We start from the raw sequence: 8,056 nt of genomic DNA on the forward strand, positions 1-8,056 counted from the left end.
GTTCCAGAGGTTAATGTGCCAGAAGTGGTCCATGACTGCTCCTGGTACATAGTGCCGGATGTCAGCTGCGATAGTCATGAGTGTGGCTGATCGGTGAGTACGTACTATCCCGTCAGTGGTCATACGGGCCCATACCACCTCAACGGGATAGTATGTGATATGTCAGAAAGGGGTTAAGCGGGGGCTCAGCAACAGCTTAAATGAGTTTGTGTTGTTTGGTTCTTTTCTCTCCTCAGGTCTGTTATGATTGGGCAAGAGAAAGGGCGCCAAAATGTAAGCTATAAATAGACCGACATTCCTGTCAGGACTGCAGACCAACTGAAGAATTCTTTAAGTTCCCGGCCGCCCTCCCTGATTTTTATGGATTTTATTATTTTATACTGTCGAGGTTCTTTATTAATGAGAATAAGTCGCCTATCTAAGATGGACGAGTTTCTGGTTTGTTATTGGTTACAGGTAAAATCACCCAGTAATCTGGGAAGATTGGTTCTGGTATTTTAATTGATATTTAATTAATGATTATTTATCCCATTTATAAAATTAAACTCATACTAATATTTTCAGGTAATCACTTAATAAAGGCACCTCGGCCAATTTTTGACACCACAGCTGTTGTCCCGTGTCTTATTTCGTGTTAGAGTTAAGTGGGGTTGGTGCAATAGGCCTTGTGTCATCATGGAGCAGCACGCCATGACTGTCAAGATGTTTGTTGTTTTTTTTACATCTGCAAAATAAAGAAATACGCATTACTTACCCTGTGAATCTTTTCTCACTCTAGTGGTCCCCCTCTCCTACAGGAAGTGGTATGTCCCATCATCAGTCACTTGGCAGCTGCAGCCCATCACTGACCCCAACGATCATTTGATTATAGTTTGGTATGTAATGACGGAGGCCAGTGATTGGCTGCAGGAGTAAGAAGCTTGATGAATGGGATGTTATAACTACCGGTATAGCTGGGAGCAACCGTCCTGGGAGTTACGTGGATTTGAGGAATATGAAATGCTTTTTTTAGTTTTATATTAATATACATAACCTACAAGCTTAGGGCACAATTTCTAAAATTTTGGTAGCCGAGACCCCAGAGAACATGAGTCGGGATTTTTTTACCGACCCCTGGGTTGCGATCGCCGGTAATTAACAGTTTACCGGCGGTCGCAAAAAAAAACCAAAACGCGATTTCCCATTTAATTTCTCTGTCCTCTGATGTGATCGCACATCAGAGGACAGAGAAATGGGGTCCCCAATTGCCCCCCGATACTCACCTGTCTCCCCCGGTGCTCCTCGTGGCTCCCAATGGGTGCCGCCATCTTGTTCCAGCCAAAAAATGGTGGGCATGCGCAGTGCGCCCGCCGGCCAGCACCCGGAAGATCTTTGGGGTCTCGGCTGCCGGGGGCTGCTTTGCGATTGCCGGTAATTAACTTTTTACTGGTGACCGCAAAAAAAAAAAAAAAAGTGTAATTCTCTGTCCTCTGATGTGATCGCACATCAGACGACAGAGAAATAGGGGGATTCGGGGACCCTGTTATACTTACCGGTGTCCCTGGGTCCTCCTGTGTCCCCTCCTGGCCGCCGGCTTCTTCCTCTGGTCAGAAAATGGTGGGCGCATGCGCAGTGCGCCCACCATGATCTGACGGCCGGCAGCTAGAGGAGTTGGGGCTAAATTTAGGGTTAGGGTTGGGGCTAAATTTAGGGTTAGGGTTGGGGCTAAAGTTAGGGTTGGGGCTAAATTTAGGGTTAGGATTAGGGTTGGTCCTAAATTTAGGGTTAGGGTTGGGGCTAAATTTAGGGTTAGGGTTAGGGCTAAATTTAAGGTTAGGGTTAGGGTTGGGGATAAATTTAGGGTTAGGGTTGGGGCTAAAGTTAGGGTTGGGGCTAAATTTAGGGTTAGGATTAGGGTTGGTCCTAAATTTAGGGTTAGGATTAGGGTTGGTCCTAAATTTAGGGTTAGGATTAGGGTTGGTCCTAAATTTAGTGTTAGGGTTAGGGTTGGGGCTAAATTTAGGGTTAGGGCTAAATTTAAGGTTAGGGTTAGGGATAAATTTAGGGTTAGGGTTGGGGCTAAAGTTAGGGTTGGGGCTAAATTTAGGGTTAGGATTAGGGTTGGTCCTAAATTTAGGGTTAGGATTAGGGTTGGTCCTAAATTTAGGGTTAGGATTAGGGTTGGTCCTAAATTTAGTGTTAGGGTTAGGGTTGGGGCTAAATTTATGGTTAGGGCTAAATTTAAGGTTAGGGTTAGGGTTGGGGATAAATTTAGGGTTAGGGTTGGGGCTAAAGTTAGGGCTAGGGTTAGGGTTGGGGCTAAAGTTAGGGCTAGGGTAAGGGTTGGGGCTAAAGTTAGGGTTAGGGCTAAAGTTAGGGTTGGGGCTAAAGTTAGGACTAGGGTTGCGGCTAAAGTTAGGGTTAGAGTTGGGATTAAGGTGTGGATTAGGGTTGGCATTAGGGTTATGTTTGGGATTAGGGTTAGGTTTGAGATTAGGGTTAAGGTTGGGATTAGGGTTAGGGGTGTATTGGGATTAGGGTTAGGTTTGAGGTTAGGGTTGAGATTAGGATTAGGGGTGTGTTGGATTTAGGGTTCTGATTAGGGTTATGGTTGTTTTGGGGTTAGAGTTGTGATTATCGTTGGGGTTGTGATAAGGATTATGGATCGGATTGGGATTAGGGTTAGGGGTGTGTTGGGGTTAGGGTTGGAGTTAGAATTGGGGAGTTTCCACTGTTTAGGTACATCAGGGGGTCTCTAAACGCCACAGCCAATTTTGCGCTCAAAAAGTCAAATGGTGCTCCCTCCCTTCTGAGCTCTGCCGTGCGCCCAATGGTTTACTCCCACATATGAGGTATCAGCGTACTCGGGATAAATTGGACAACAACTTTTGGGGTCCAATTTCTCTTGTTACCCTTGTAAAAATAAAAATTTGGGGGCTAAAGAATATTTTTTGTGGAAATTTTTTATTTTTATTTTCACGACTCTGCATTATAAACTTCTGTGAAGCACTTGGGGATTCAAAGTTCTCACCACACATCTAGATAAGTCCCTTGGGGGGTCTAGTTTCCAAAATGGGGTCACTTGTGGGGGGTTTCTACTGTTTAGGTACATCAGGGGCTCTGCAAACGCAACATAACGTCCGCAGACCATTCTATCAAAGTCTGCTTTCCAAAACGGCGCTCCTTCCCTTCTGAGCTCTGCCATGCACCCAAACAGTGGTTTACCCCCACATATGGGGTTTCAGCCTCCTCAGCATAAGTTGCTTAATAAATTTTTTGGTCCAGTTTCTCCTTTTACCCTTGTGAAAGTAAAAATTTGGGGGTGAAAAGATAATTTTTGTGGAAAAAATATGATTTTTTTAATTTTCATGGCTCTACATTATAAACTTCTGTGAAGCAGTTGGGGATTCATAGTGCTCACCACACATCTAGATAAGCTCTTTGGGGGGTCTAGTTTCCAAAATGGAGTCAATTGTGGGGGGTTTCTACTGTTTAGGTACATCAGGAGCTCTGCAAATGCAACATGACGCCCGCAGACTATCCCATCAAAGTCTGCATTCCAAGCGGTGCTCCTTCCCTTCCGAGCCTCGATGGGTGCCCAAACAGTGCCCCCCCCACATATGGGGTATCAGTGTACTCAGGACAAACTTGTCAACAGATTTTGGGGTCCACTGTCTCCTGTTACTCTTGAGAAAATTAAAAATTGCAGGCTAAAAAATCATTTTTGAGGCAAAAAAAAAAGGATTTTGTATATTCATGGCTCTACGTTATAAATTTCACTGAAGCACTTGGGGGTTTAAAGTGCTCACCACACATCTAGATAAGTTCCTTAAGGGGTCTAGTTTCCAAAATGGGGTCACTTGTGTGGGGTTTCTACTGTTTAGGCACATCAGGGGCTCTCTAAACGTGACATGGCATCCGACCTCAATTGCAGCCAATTCTGCATTGAAAAAGTCAAACGGCGCTCCTTCTCTTCCAAGCTCTGCGGTGTGCCCAAACAGTGGTTTACCCCCACATATGGGTTATCGGCATATTCAGGAGAAATTGCACAACAAAATTTATGGTTAAATTTCTGTTTTTACACTTGTGAAAATAAAAAAAATGGTTCTGAAGTAAAATGTTTGCAAATAAAAGTTAAATGTTCATTTTTTTCCTTCCACATTGTTTCAGTTCCTGTGAAGCACGTAAAGGGTTAATAAACTTCTTGAATGTTGTTTTGAGCACCTTGAGGGGCGCAGTTTTTAGAATGGCATCACACTTCGTTATTTTCTATCATATAGACCCCTCAAAATGACTTCAAATGTGATGTGGTCCCTAAAAAAAAAATGGTGTTGTAAAAATGAGAAATTGCTGGTCAAATTTTAACCCTTATAACACCCTAACAAAAAAAAATTTGTTTCCAAAACTGTGCTGATGTAAAGTAGACATGTGGAAAATGTTATTTATTAACTATTTTTTGTGACATATCTCTCTGATTTAAGGGCAAAAAAATACAAAGTTTGAAAATTGCAAAATTTTAAAGATTTTTGCCATATTTCCGTTTTTTTCATAAATAATAGCAAGTAATATCGAAGAAATGTTACCACTAACATGAAGTACAATATGCCATGAAAAAAGAGTCTCTGAATCAGCAGGATCTGTTAAAGCGTTCCAGAGTTATAACCTCATAAAGTGACAGTGGTCAGAATTGTAAAAATTGGCTCGGTCACTAAGGGGTTAATATGAATATTACATTGGGTATATTCAGACTTGTTGGATGTGACTTATCCAGGATTGTTACTGGATTAGTAGTATACAATGTCCTGAAAGAGTCATGTTAAACTTTTCACCAGTTGCGACCCCAAAATGTACTGATTACGTTGACCACTCCCACAATGGCAAGGAGTCGCCCGCCAGGGCCGTGGGGTACTCGGTACCGGGTCCAGTACTCACAGGGGGATGTCACGGTGGTGACCCAGTCTGTGGCCCTGGGCGCCCATGTAAAAGGGGGAAATGTCTTTAAAGGGATTTTGTAAATAAAGTTTTTGTTCGTGATGCCACCTGTGGTATTCGGTCAGTGGGGACTGACGCTGCTTTAAGGGGTCCTCTGGGGTTATGTTATGGCAGCTAGATGGTATAACTTCCCACAGGTGAAGTATATCCCCAGGGCTCCCAGTGTATAGAAGGAAGATGGTGAGAAGGGCAGTGAAGAATGAGGACACAGGTTTGCAGTCTCTTTACCTTGTTTACTGAAGACTTCAGCAGCCACAGTCCAGAATACCAGATCACAGGGCAGGCAGGGTCAGGCCGGCTTGGAAGAGAATTCAGAGTCCCCTTTACCAAGTGGAGTTAAAAGCCTTCCTCAAAGCGCGGTGATATGGTGGTTCCTTACTGCCTATGGCTTCAGATAAGGTCCTCACAGATGTTCTCTCTCTGTCCCCCGTATAGGATAGGACATAACCCGTATGACTGGTGACTTGAGTCTTTTTACAGGGACTCTATCATGCCCCAGGCTCTATAGGTGTCACCGTGCCTCCTGGGTATTAAGGCGAACAGGTAACTTGCAGTTCAGCTGTCCTGCTGGTCTCTGCTGTAAGTCATAGAGGCCCTTACAGCCTCGGTAGTCCGGCTACCTGTTAACTGCGCCTCAGTGGGAGGCAGCTTGCTCGTAGCTGATCTCCACTGATTTCACTCTCCGTTGCTTTGCTCTCCTTCACGCTCGCTAAACGATGTTCTGCTTTCTGTCTGATCTCTATCCAGGAGCTGTAGCACTTCAGGCTACACGGCTCCTTTGCTTCCTTTCCCTCTCCCACTGGAACTGCACTCTCTGAACTCCCTGATCTTTCTGACCCTTTCCCTCCAGAACAGGATGTATTTATAGGGGAGTTCACCTTAAACAGGATTACCTGATATGAATAATTAACTGCACTCTGAATTCTGCCGGGAATCCCCCGCGCTCTACATAATGCCAGCTCTGTATCTGGCAGCCGGTATCATGTACGTTATCGGGCCAGGTCTACTGCAGTTTCTTTACTGATACCTTCCTTATATTAGATGGCAAAAATATCAATCTTCTATGAACGTTCCGTAAAGCGCTCCCAGTGCAGAGCTCCACACTATAATAAAGCGGCTCTTTCGCTTTGGGTTGACAGCATGATTTGCCATGTCACGCCGTAATGTGGTTCCAGTATTATTGAGCTGTTTATCACTTTCCTCCAACACGTGGTAACCCGGAGGGAAAACCGAATGAGTGATTATCTACCCTCGTCTACATCAGGCTGGAGATAGGCGCAGACTAGCGAGCAGGAATCGTGGACATCAGCGCCCTCCACTCTAGAATATCCCCCAGAAATAAAGCGCCTGGTTTTCAAGTGTGACATCTATTTGTATTTTGATTTTTCTGGTGAAAACCATGCAGACAATCTGAATATAGTAATAAAGAGGTTTTCCAGCGCCTTACACATCGGATGGTACAAGAGGCTACAGACGGGGCTGCCTTAGGTCATTCGCCAGGTATCTACAGATATGGTGCACACATGCTATTCCAAAAAAGAGGACAGTTGCATGTTATAAGGCAGGGGGAGCTGAGCAGATTGCTACATAGTTTTGTGAGGCAAGACTCAGTGTAACCTGTGTTTTAAGTGAGCTGTTCCACCCTGCTGCAACTGTAAGAATCAGCGTTTTGATAGGAAGGAAGCTTCCATTCTCTGTGTGCTCTGACCCCTTTCTACCATAGTTGCCATGCCCTGTATATTCTGATTACTTCCTACCATAGCTGCCATGCTCTGTGTGCTCTAACTCCTTTCTACAACAAGCTCTGTGTGTTCTGACTCTTTCCTACATAGCTGTCATGCTCTGTGTGCTGTAACTCCTTTCTACAACAAGGGCCATGCTCTGTGTGTTCTGACGTTTTTCTACCATAGCTGCCATGCTCTGTGTTTTCTGACTCCTTCCTCCATAGCTGCCATAAAACTCACCAAAAGCTCATCGTGGGCACCACGTTGTTCTGTGTAAACAGGTGCTGTGCTGGCCTTAATACGATTGTTCTGTGGTCATAGAATATAACGTTAACGATCGTTTGGCGCTTGTAGAATATCGTCATCCGGTCTAAATGTGGCATGCAACCACGTGTTCATCCCCTATTCATTGTCGCACAGTTGATAACTTTTCGTCTTTCCACTTCCCCACGTCTCTTCTACTGCTCTCTGCCCCTTGTGAACCAAGAACATCAGCATGATCCGTGCTGGGCGACATGTTGAAATAGTTCTGCAAAAGAACAAAAAATGTTAAAGAATATTAAAGAAAACCATTGTTGAGAAATGCTGCAATTTGTGGTGCAGTGAAAAGGCCGAGTATGTCAGCGTGAGCAAGAAAGTAAAATAATCTGCAGAAAATGACAATAAAACATTAGAGAGAGTCCGCAGGTAGAATAGCAGAAGGGCGGTGTACGTTGTCACATCGGTCAGGAGCCACCAGATTTCTGAAGGCAGAAATATTGATTTCCTAATTGTATGAGCTGGGCCCAGGAGCTGTGCCGTTTTCTTCCCCCGGTCGTATCGATGTCACAAACCAAGAAAAAGATGACAAAACAAAAAAGAAATAAAATTGCCATCACAACCTCTTGTCCTCAGGGTATCCGAAGAATCAATAGTTTATCTGAGCGAGAGTGACCTTCCTAGACATTGCAATCCTCTGTACTATACAACGATACCGCCACCGGAGAGCTTGAAAATCGCTCGGCTTTCCTCAATGTTTTTAAAATTGTCTTTTCACACAGTTTCTTGAGCGCACGCTGATATTCTTCACGCTAGGTTTTCCCGTTGTGTCTTTTGTTGGTTCTGACTGAGACAGCGAAGATGTGAAATCTTGTCCACAGCAGAAACAGACAATTACCACAAGACCTGAGCTCAGTACTAGAACCTCCTGATTATTTCCCTACTTCTCTCATCATAGTGACGGGTATTATTCTCAAACGCATTTCTATTTTGTTTCATTCGAAGGTCTAAATTGATTTTAGGATTCAGTGAGTGATCACAATTGATATAGTTATGAGGAGATTGATGCGCCTCAAAAGTTGGGCTATGTTCAAACAATATTT

Source organism: Ranitomeya variabilis, chromosome 2, assembly GCF_051348905.1.
Source record: "Ranitomeya variabilis isolate aRanVar5 chromosome 2, aRanVar5.hap1, whole genome shotgun sequence".
NCBI lineage: Eukaryota > Metazoa > Chordata > Amphibia > Anura > Dendrobatidae > Ranitomeya > Ranitomeya variabilis.